Below are 12,519 nucleotides of genomic sequence, written 5' to 3' on the forward strand. Positions count from 1 at the left end.
GAACATTCTCCTTGTTCATAACGCAATCCTTGCTTATCTCCAACTAGTTTTTGCCTGTTTAGTTGCTCATAAAGATTTTCAGTGCTCAATTTGAATTCATGCTTGAATTTCTTTGCTTTGGCTCTATCATCCCTTAAGACTTCATTCACATTCTCAAGTTCTTGCTCATTGTGCTTTGTTTCATTTAAATCAAATTGTATCTATCCGATGTGAGTGTTAAATTAGTGACATTCATCTGATTTCTCTTTTAAGGCCTTTTAAATTTTTTCTTGACTTTCTTGCCTCTCATTCAATTCCTTAGTCAAATTGGAATGTTAGTAATGATTTTGGATATACAAAACAAATGACAATCTATCAATGAATTTGAATACTAGTGCCTTGTTTACTTGGTCAATAGAGTCTATTGCAATGTAGATTAGTTAGGTACAACTTTGTAGGAAAATGCTATTTTTAACATCAACTGTTTTGAAGTTATAGAACACAAGAGGTTAAAACACATATGCTATCCACTGAAAATCTAAAGGATTTTAACTTATTCAAATAGAAGATCAATCAGACAACGATGAAGAAGCATACATGAATCTCTTAGTTACCTTGATTATTAGACACATTCTAATAAAAAAGGGAGGGAGGTCATTAAAAAATTATTTGTTGCATACAGAGATATTCTTCTTATAGTGTATAGAGCATGTTGGTAGTGGCTTCTATAGCTTTGGTGTTTTGATCTGGTGGGTTCTAAGGAGGAAGAGTCTACTGAAAATGTCTGGCCAAGGAAGTATCAATCCATACAGAACATGAAGGTAGGAAGATTGCAAAACAATGAGTTGTTGCAAGATTGCATCCTTGGAAAGGCTAGACTATGGATAATATGATGTGATTAATATCAAATAAGTAAAAGTAGAGGGATGTATTTTATTGAGAAGGGAAGGTGAACTTTGTGGATTGGGGAGAAAAGTAGGTGTTTTGGATATCCTTAAATTGTCAAAAATGAGTAAAAGTAGAAAGTTTTCGGCAAAAAATTAATTTGATCTCTTATTCTGCTGCAGTGAGAGGTTGTAACATTTATACCAATTTCATTTGTGGGATACACACTCTTGATAAGTTAGTTAGCCTTGTGACTAAGGTCGATGGGGAATGTTGACACATGCAACCTGAGCATGAGTTTGAATTTGGTATTTCCTTGGGGATATTGACTTATTTGCCAAATAGAAGGTATCATCTCCATTTTTTCTATCATGATAAGTTGTCATAGGTTTTTTGAATAAATTTATTTTCTTATGTGTATTTCTTCTCATAGAATGAACTTAGCCGAATGAAGCTGAACATGTGAATGCTTGATGACCTAGTTCAAGAATATTGTGTATATAAAGGCCTTGTACATTCTAGTATAATTTCTCCCTCATATAAGGTCACTTATGGATTCAAGAAAATGCAAGATGCATTTTCAAAGGGTGTCTTTTGTTAGTTTTGAGACACCAATAATTTTTGAAATAAATAATTTATCCTTGGCAAGATATTACTTCAAATTGTCATAATTTGTGACATTTTTTTACAGGTTTAGACATCTCTCTCATAAGTAGATCATTGAAGCTAACTACAGATGATACCAATATAGATAATACATGCTCAAAGGAATTTTCTACTATTAACATTAGGAGTGGATAACAGTAGGTAGTTATTAAAACCATTTCAAATAGTGTGGTGATGTATGAACTCCCATTAAATTTCTCACATAAGCATGATTATGATGTTGAATTAAGATCTCCAATCGAACATGTTCATGGTAGTGAAGCTTGTAGCTCCAACAAGACTTGTCATACTGATAAATTAGGAGTACATCTATAAAATCATCCTAGGTGGAAAGGGAGACATAATGAGAGTGAATCAAAAGGGAATTTAATGGTGGATTCTACTAATCAAAGAGATCATAATCAACTTCTTTCCAGAATCAGTAGTAAGACTCTTGATCATGTACATGTGAGCAAAAAAAGATCAATTTTCCCTTAAGGAGATCATGTTTTCTTAGATACTTATCCTCAATTCTTTTTGATCTTTTATTTAGGGTATTTTGAATTACAATTATGTTGATAAAATTGAATTTGTATTAGAGATGCAAGAACTAGTAAATAAAGGCATATTTGTTAAGGTTGTTAAAAATATCAAGCAGTGGAATTCAAACTTCTTTGAGGAAAATATTGTGTTTCTATTTCAACTAAAGAAAGTATTGAGATGTTCTCATTGATTATAATTTTTAGTATATTTGATATAAAAGGATGGTCAATTATTTCTATGTTCAGAATCATGACATTTTTAGACTACTAGTTATGATATACAGGTTGAGTTTCTTAAACTTGTAAGAGATAAGGATTATACGGGGACTCTTAGAGTTTCACAATTTGGCATGGGTCCTTTTTCTTAAAGATATTCAAAATTTTTGAAACCTTTGAAAGAGATAATACTGACATTGACAAAGCTAGATGATAGTGCATCAATAAATTAGTGCATTTTGTTAATTTTTCTTGCGACTTCACTTTAGGTATGATCTAGAATTTTAATGACACAACTATTAGTGATGTTATGACATGAATGACTTGATATTTTGGCGCATCATTTTCTTATTAATAAACTTGTGCTATATCAGAAATGCTATCATAGTACAACATGATTATTTTATCTCTAGCTTAACATATGATGCATGATCAATTTTATTCTAGAGAAAATAAATTGTGTTGTCCTCAAGATACCATGAGGAAGACCATATTATGTGAAGCACATGATGGTTAGCTATCAGAATAATATGGGAGAAATAAAATCCTACAACAACTAGAAGAGTGTAAATATTTGTCTTCTAAGACTTGAGATATTGTAATCTAAGTGAATAGATGTTACATTTGAAAACTTATCAAGCTTAGGCAACTAAAACTAGGCAAAATATTGATACTTAGTATCTTGGAAAATTTGAAAACATAAGCAATGTATTAGCATGGATTTTATATTGAGTCATACATAGAGGTTTTGATGGTATATTTTGGTCATTGTCGTGGATCAATTTTCCAAGATTGCTCACACTGTAGCTTGTGAATACCAGAAAGATGCATCTTATAAGGAGAAATGAAATTCTGAGTCATACTTGGTATAATTTATGGAAGAAGCCATGAGCATGACCACAGTGCAGTTATGGATGTTATTCTCAAGCTTAAGAGCAATGAAAAATGATTCATTGAATGCTAGGAAAGTTGTTGCACTATTTCCTCAGATACAAATGAAGACTATGGCAATGGTTGTATGCATAATTTGCTTTAACAATTCAGTTAATTGCTTCACTAAGTATGTCCCTTTGAAAATGGTGTATACCCACTCTTGTAAATAGTTCACACAGTAGAACTATTTTTTAAGGGATGAAGAATTTCTTTGAAACCATGAAAAAGGATATTTAGAAGTGACCAAATACTGGAACCTGTGAAGAGAAGGCTCATAGTAGGATGCTAAAAAAGGTAGAACATAGTTGGTGATCTACTATAGTGTATGTGCAAAAGGATTGATTTGAAAAAGGCCAATGTAATAAATTACAATGAAGAATGCTTGTCAATACAAGATTCCATGAAAATCGATCATTGATACTTATTTCCTTTGGATTTGCCAAAAGATCTTCTACATCTTAAAACTGTTGATATGTATGAATAGAGAGAGGACAAAAGCATGATACAATCATGTAGCAAGGCAGCTAATCCACCTTCAAGTTGGACCACCCAAATGTCCAAAAAAATTCAAAATAAAGAAAGTGAAAAAATACTAGAATATAAACAATAAGCAGTCAAGTTGGCACATCTTAAACAAAAAATAATTTTATCTTAAACCAAGTAGTTCAATAGTTCAAGATTTTGAGGATTCAATATAGAAGGATTGATCTCCTTTCAATCATAATTAAGGTTGGCAACAGTTATCCAATGCAAAGTTTTGAAGATCATAATATGGTGTTTCTAAAGGTGGATTTAGTTAGAAATTGGGTTCAAGTTGAAAAAACTACTTCTAGATAATTGAGATTGGAATAACATTTTTATTTTGATAAGATTGCAATATAGTTTTTATTTCATGGAGATTGTATAGTTGCTATCATAAAGCAGGTTCCACTTGTCTTGTATGCAAAAAATCTGCAACCACACAAAGGATGCCTTTTTGGATCTTATAATAAGGGAAGAAAGTTGTGAATGTTAAGGCAGAATATTGAATTTAACTATATCAAAGTTTGATCTAGATCTACTTAGATTCTTGGGTGCTTTTGTAACTATTTTTTATTGTTTGTGAGGAATTGTGTGCATCAGTTCAATTCGATGAAAGTTTAGACAGGATTTCCTTGATAATTGGGATTTACATTTTATAAATTCATCTAAATATGAAGGATGATCCTAATCATCTTCTACTCAGGATGATGAGTTGGAAAGTTACAACTCCAAATTGTCAAAAATAATGACCATAGATGAGAGGATTGCAAAATTGAAACCAAATTGACTCTTAATTTTCTTTACCTACAGACTTCAGCAGATCATATCACCCACCAAAAAAAAACACTCATAGAAAGTGAGAAATAATTAAATCTTGAATTTCCTTACCTATAGACTTCAGCACATCATAAGCCTCTGTAATAAGCTACATGTCACCATACTCGATCCCATTGTGCACCATCTTGACAAAATTGTCGGATCCACCCTTTCCAATATAGGTAACAAAAGGGCCACTATCCACCTGCGCAATGATCTTAACAATTTTATCCTCAATATACTTGTAAGCCTCATATGACCCTCCAAGCATAGAAAAAGGGCCATTACTGGTACCCTCTTCACCCTCTGAAACCCCCATGCCCAAATATAGAAGCCCCCTCTTCTTTGCCTCCTCCTACATTCTCTCTGTGTTTTCATACCATTCATTCCCATCGTCCACAATACAGTCCCCTTCTTCCATGTGGGTAGCCAGACTCTCAATTGATTTGTCTACAGGGGGCTCTGCTTTGATTAGAAGGATTATGAATCTGGGCTTCTGGATTGAGAGCACAAATTCCTTGGCATCATGGAAGCCTTTTACTGGAAGATTTCCTTCCAGCTTGGCTCTATCTACCATCTAATCTACCTTTTTTAGGATTTGATTGTAGACTGAGATGGGGAAGCCTTTTTCTAAAATGTTGAGAGCTAGATTCTGCCACATTACAACCAATCCAGCCAATCCTATTCTCGACAATTCAGCCATCTCTTTTTCTTGTATTCACATAATCAAAATCAAGAGTAAGGTTAACATCCAAGGGAGGCTTAGAACTTTTATCTTACAAAGGACATTTGAAACAAATTTCCTTGGATTTTTGTGGCAATGTCATTGTATAGAGCTCTAAGTTTAACTATTTCAGCATCAACTATTGAACCAGACTATTTTGGTGTCATCTTCGAAAAGGCTAAACCATCCAAGAGCAAGGTTTTCACAATAAAGGCAACATATGAAAATTTCATAGTGATCCAGTGATGGGGACACAACCCAACAACCAGAATAGACACAATAGAAAGGGGAAATTATATTAACTGAGAAAATAAGCTGGTACAAACAGTGCAGAGAAAATAAACTCAAAACATGCCCTGTGGGCTTACAATAGCATAAATCTGGAGAATATTTCTCCTTTTAGCACCTCCTCTCAAGCCCCAATCCGAACTACCTTTTACAATGCCAGAAATCTCCTTAAATAGACCCCAGAGGGTTAAGGACTAGGAATACATTCTAGAAAGTGCTAGTAGGCATCCACCGACAAAATAGAAGGTTCCAATAGCTGCGTTAGAAGTCGGTGCAATTCTAGAAGAATCCAGAAACGGTAGCCGAACTTCCGGGAGGCATAACTTTTGAACCGTAACTCTGATTGACGAACCGTTTACATTTTTGGAAAGCTCTCGAAGCGCTTTATAGCCCTATGGACCAGCTTTGCTCGTCCCCCATTTTTTGACCCTTTTCGAGGTCATTTAATGCCCCAAACCTGACTTTGAAGCATTCTTAGGGGGTCTCCAAAACCCGAAAAATTGCAATAAATTTCAAACCGTGGGGCCTTTTGACCTGATTCTTTTTTTGGAATGCTCTAAATCTCGATTACATTCATCTGGCCAAGTCACACCTTCTAGGTTACCAAAATGATGGTCAAATTGCATGCTCCTATTTTTTCGGGATTTTTAAATGCACTGATAGTTGGACTATGAGAGTTGGACCCTTTATTTGAGCCAAATGGGTATCCAAAAATGTAAAGACATAAAATAGAAACTAAGTCTAAGTACATTTTTTTTTGGTGACACAGGATTGCCCTTATACCTCTGGATACTCCTGCATCAGACACCCAGGGTAGATTGAAAAGTGACCCTGTCACTTTATGGATGGTAGAGGAAATCCCAAATGGGAAACCTCAGCTGCTAAAATCCAAGTTGAGTCTTCGATCGGTCATCCTTTCCATTTGACCAAATACTCTTCATACTGCCTGTTTCTGGTACTCCTACCCACACGATGATCTAGAATGTCTTCTATCTCCTCCTTCTTAGAAGCAGGAATTGGACATGGCTCTAAAACCAGCTCCTCATCAGTACCATCATCATGATACTCTGTCAAATCTGCAATGTTGAAAATGGGAGAAATGTGAATACCATCTGCCAGCTCCACCTCATATGCATTTCCTGAGTTATGTTTCTTCAAAATTTTGCAGGGACCAAATTTCTTCATTTTCAGCTTGTTGTAAGTACCAACTGGAAATCTTTCTTTTCGTAAGTGCACCATGACTAGATCCCCTACTTGTAATTCCTTATGTCTTCTCCTTGCATCAGCCCTAGCTTTATACTCTTGATTCATCTTGATAATGTGTTCTTGAACCTCCTCATGTAGACGCTTGATGTGTTCAGCAAATTCCTCAGCTTCAGCACTTGTTCTCTCCCCTTGTTCTATCTTCCTCAATTCTGGTGCAGTCCTTGGGCTATTCCCATATACAATTTGAAATGGTGATTTTCCAGTACTCCTATTTACAGAGTTATTATAAGCAAACTCTGCCTGTGGTAGAATCAAATCCCATCCCTTGGGCTTATCCCCAACTAAACATCTTAGCAAATTGCCCAAACTTCTATTTACCACTTCTGTTTGGCCATCAGTCTGTGGGTGATGCGTGGAACTGAATTTCAAGTCTGTTCCCAACTTCTTCCACAATGTCCTCCAGAAATACCCCACAAATTTAGTATCTCGGTCAGAAACTATACTTCTTGGAAGACCATGTAATCTTACCACCTCTTTGAAAAACAAGTCTGCAATATGGACAACATCATGAGTTTTGTGGCATGGGATGAAATGTGCCATTTTGGAGAACCTATCAACCACCACGAATACTGAGTCATTACCCCTTTGGGTCCTTGGCAATCCAAGAACAAAATCCATACTTATGTCCTCCCATGGCCTTGATGGAACAGGCAATGGCTGATATAGGCCAGTATTTTGACTAAACCCCTTGGCCACTTGACAAACCTGGCAACTCTGTACAAACTTCTTCACATCCTGTGTAATTTGAGGCCAAAAATAATGTTCTCTAAGAATGGCAATGGTCTTATCCTGACCAAAATGTCCTGCCATCCCTCCACTGTGTTTCTCCTTAATCAGATTTTCCCTCATGGAACTCCTTGGAATGCACAATTGACTGCCTTTGAACAACATGCCATCCTAAATCAAATAGTCTAACCACTTGGTTCTATCTATAGCAACAGGTTCTTTACAAGCTTTCCATGCTTCAGCAAAATCAGGATCCTCGGGGTACAAATTCTTGAGTTCTTCAAACCCAACTACTTCAACCTGCATTGTTGTAAGCAACAACTGTCTGCTACTTAATGCATCTGCAACCCTGTTAGATTTTCCACTTCTATGCTTCAACACAAATGTATAACTCTGCAAGAATTCTACCCACTTCATATGCCTCTGATTCAATTTACCTTGGCTATTTAGGTACTGTAACGCCTGATGATCAGTATACAAAACAAATTCCTTTGGCAATAAATAATGCCTCCATTTCTTTAAGGCTTGAACTATTGCATAGAACTCTTGATCATAAACAGAATACTTCTTCTTTGCATCATTCAATTTTTCACTAAAATATGCAATAGGCTTACCTTCTTGGCTTAATACAGCCCCAATAGCGCTACCACTAGCATCACAATCCACCTGGAATACTTTTCTGAAATCTGGAAGTGCCAACACAGGCTGTTCAGTCACCTTCTTCTTCAGCAATTCAAAACTTCTCGCAGCTGCTGCAGTCCATTTGAACTCTTTTCTATCCCCTCTTATTGTATCAGTTAGAGGTGCACATATGCCACTGAAATTCTTAATAAACTTCCTATAAAAACTAACCAAACCATGAAATGATCTTACCTCAGTAGCAGACCTTGGAGTAGGCCATTCCAAGATGGCTTTTACCTTCTCTGGATCCATTTTGAGACCTTCAGGTGATATAACAAATCCCAAATAGACTAACTCCCTTTTTGCAAAGACACACTTCTTTAGATTAATTAACAGTTTCTCTTCCCTTAGCCTTTCAAGGACACTATGAATATGTAGTAAATTTTCTTCCAAAGTCTTGCTGAAAATTAAAATATCATCCAAATAGACAATAAAAATTTTTCCCAAGAACTTCTTAAGTACCTCATTCATGAGCCGCATGAAGGTGCTTGGGGCGTTCGTCAATCCAAAGGGCATGACTAACCACTCATAAAGACCCTCCTTGGTCTTGAAGGTTGTTTTCCACTCATCTCCTTCTCGAATCCGTATCTGATGATAGCCACTCTTCAGATCTATCTTTGTGAAGTACTCAGCTCCACTCAAGCAGTCCATAAGATCATCCATCCTTGGCAAAGGAAATCGGTACTTGATGGTTATCCTATTTATAGCTCGGGAATCTGTACACATCCTCCACTCTCCATCCTTTTTTGGTGCAAGTACTGCAGGTACTGCACATGGACTCAAGCTCTCTCGAATCAAGCCCTTCCTCAACAGCTCCTGAACCTGTCTATTTAGCTCCTCTGTTTCAGTAGGAGTCATCCTGTGAGCAGCCTTGTTAGGCAAACTAGCTCCTGGAATCAGATCTATTTGATGACTGATTTGCCTTACTGGTGGCAATCCATCTCCAAATTCTCCTAGTAAATTTGAAACTTCAAATGGTATTTCACTACTACCTTCTTTATCTTTTCTAGGAATCAAAGCATAGCACATGCGCTGATGTTTCATGCCATCTAAAAACTTCCTTCCATCAACAAGACAAATCCTAGCACTGCTACATACCTTTTCACCTTCCTTTTTCATGGGCTTCAATTTGTGGCGAACTCCATCCTTTGTCAGAGAGTATGTGTTTGCATGTCCATCATGTATTGCATGTCTATCAAACTGCCATGGTCTACCCAACAATAGATGGCAAACATCCATCGAAATAACATCACAAAGAACTTCATCATGGTAACTCCCAATTTTGAATTTTACTAAACATTGTTCACTTACCAAGACCTTATGATCATCTTTTTCCCAAGAAATCCGATAGGGCTGGGGATGTCTCTCCCTCTTGAGCTTCAGCTTAGAGACCATCTCTTCGGATACCAAGTTATCAGTGCTACCACCATCAATGATCACATCACAACATTTATCCTCACACTTGCATCTGGTATGGAACAAGCTCCTCCGTTGTCCTGGTTCATTTTCACCACTTAGTAGGACTCTTTCATTTACCAAGGTCTCTCCTCTTTCTGCATCCTCTGAATGTGATGATTGTGCATCCTCATCCACATGAGCAACCCTAGCTTGGCCCTCAGCTCTCCTATTTGTCCTCCCTTGTCGTTGAGGGCATTCAAAGGCACGATGACCTTCTTCATTACAATGGAAACAGGTACCACAGAAGCCTCCTCTTCCTTGCCCACGTCCTCTACCTCTTCCTCTTTGATTTCCAAAATCTTGATCACGGGAGTGATTGAAACCCTCATTCCTCTGGTTCCTGCTAGTACCCTCATCTTCATTTTTTTTCTGAGTTTCATTGCGGCCTCCAGATGATCTACCGCTTCCCCTTCCTCCTTGACTGTGCCCTCTTTGTCTTCCTTCAAACCTTTTACTCAGCTTCTCTTCAACTCGTAGGGCAAACTGGTATGCTTCTTCAATGCTGGTCATTCTTACCAGACTTAGTTCTTCCTGGATGCTAGGTCGTAACCCACTGATATAACGAGAAACCTTCTCCTTATTTTCTTCTGCATGCCCCGCTCTAATCAGGAGTCGGTAAAACTCCTCTGTATATTCTTGGACTGATCTTCCTGCTTGCTTTAACCCATGCATCTTCTTAAACAGATCAAGCTCGTAGTCCACAGGAATGAACTGCTTCTTCAATTTGTCCACCATGTGATCCCATCTTGTGATCTTCTCCTTTCCTCTTCTAAGTCTTTCCAGTTGAATCTCTTGCCACCAAATTTTGGCATGGCCTTTTAGTTTGGCCTTTGCAAACTTAACCCTATCTGGGTCCCTTATATCCTCATATTCAAAGTATTCGTCCAGTTCATTGATCCAATCGATCAACTCATCTGGTTTTAAATTTCCCGAAAATATACCCACTTCAATTGTAGGTCTTTTCCCAAACCTAGAAATGGCCCTAAAAAGCCTTTCCTCTACAGGATTCAAAACTTCTCCGTCAACTTCCATTACTTCCTCTTCATTGTCATCCTCACTATTATCATCTGCGGCAATATTTGCTCCTCTACGAAGCTCCTCTTGCAATGCTTGTACCTGTCTCTGGATGGCTCTAACCTCCTCAGGATCAACAGGTCTGGCCCTTCCACCACGCTCTCTTCATGGAGGCATCTTCTAACTCGAACCCACAACCACATAGTCCTGGTGCAAACTGCCTCACAGTCGGCGCTCTGTCTACACACTCAGGAAAACTTGGCTCTGATACCACTTGATGGGGACACAACCCAACAACCAGAATAGACAAAATAGAAAGGGGAAATTATATTAACTGAGAAAATAAGCTGGTACAAATAGTGCAGAGAAAATAAACTCAAAACATGCCCTGTGGGCTTACAATAGCATAAATCTGGAGAATATTTCTCCTTTTAGCACCTCCTCTCAAGCCCCAATCCGAACTGCCTTTTACAATGCCAGAAATCTCCTTAAATAGACCCCAGAGGGTTAAGGACTAGGAATACATTCTAGAAAGTGCTAGTAGGCATCCACCGACAAAATAGAAGGTTCCGAAAGCTGCGTTAGAAGTCGGTGCAATTCTAGAAGAATCCAGAAACGGTAGCCGAACTTCCGGGAGGCATAACTTTTGAACCGTAACTCTGATTGACGAACCGTTTACATTTTCAGAAAGCTCTTGAAGCGCTCTATAGCCCTATGGACAAGCTTTGCTTGTCCCCCATTTTTTGACCCTTTTCGAGGTCATTTAATGCCTCAAACCTGACTTTGAAGCATTCTTAGGGGGTCTCCAAAACCCGAAAAATTGCAATAACTTTCAAACCGTGGGGCCTTTTGACCTGATTCTTTTTTTGGAATGCTCTAAATCTCGATTACATTCATCTGGCCAAGTCACACCTTCTAGGTTACCAAAATGATGGTCAAATTGCATGCTCCTATTTTTTTGAGATTTTCAAATGCACTGATAGTTGGACTATGAGAGTTGGAACCTTTATTTGAGCCAAATGGGTATCCAAAAATGTAAAGACATAAAATAGAAACTAAGTCTAAGTACATTTTTTTTTGGTGACACAGGATTGCCCTTATACCTCTGGATGCTCCTGCATCATCCAGATTGCAATTTAAACTAGGAAACTAGGCAAGGGATACAAACACTGCAGTCAAATCAACTCTCTCAAGCTCTCAAAACATAATGTAGCTTTTTTATAAGAGCTATTGTTTTGTTTAGTTAACCCCCAAGTTTTTGCCTTGTGTTTTAATTGGATGTGAATATTTGAATTCCACTTACACTTTTCCTACACTGTTTCACTACCATGCAAATGGAATGTTACTATAGTTATAATAAAATATTATTATGTTTAACTACAACATCCTTCAACCATGCAGAAATATAAGCTTGTGCTTCCAATCATCAATAAAAGAAACACTCAAGTATCAATGCTTAACTAAGAAACACATTCTTTCACATAAAACAATGCAACTAAGTTGATTATACATCCTTAGTTATTAATTATTATATGAGAAATGCATTGCATGTCTATCCACATTGGAATAACATCAAATATATAAAAATAACTTCATAAAATTTTAGGTATAATATATGAACCGAGTTACCTCAAGTTCATATTCATCATCAATTGATTTGCCACTATTGTCAAATTCTGCCTCATCTTCACATATTCTATTGCTTGGCAATGCATCCAAAAGTTCTGTCCATACAAACCCAATACACTTAGTTGCCTACTTAATGTGGCTCATACTATTTATAGGCAGAACAATTTTAATGGCTTTTTGGTAATTCTATTTGTT

The 12,519-nt window shown here is 37.1% G+C and overlaps 1 pseudogene; it reads right to left on the reverse strand.

Annotated features, from left to right (window-relative positions):
* Positions 1 to 4,569: 4,569 nt before the first annotated feature.
* LOC149566406 (6-phosphogluconate dehydrogenase, decarboxylating 1-like) lies at positions 4,570 to 5,241 on the reverse strand (annotated as a pseudogene).
* Positions 5,242 to 12,519: the final 7,278 nt, after the last annotated feature.

The sequence above is a fragment of the Cupressus sempervirens genome, chromosome 3, assembly GCF_028749045.1.
Source record: "Cupressus sempervirens isolate cs-2001-9-10 chromosome 3, ASM2874904v1, whole genome shotgun sequence".
Lineage (NCBI taxonomy): Eukaryota > Viridiplantae > Streptophyta > Pinopsida > Cupressales > Cupressaceae > Cupressus > Cupressus sempervirens.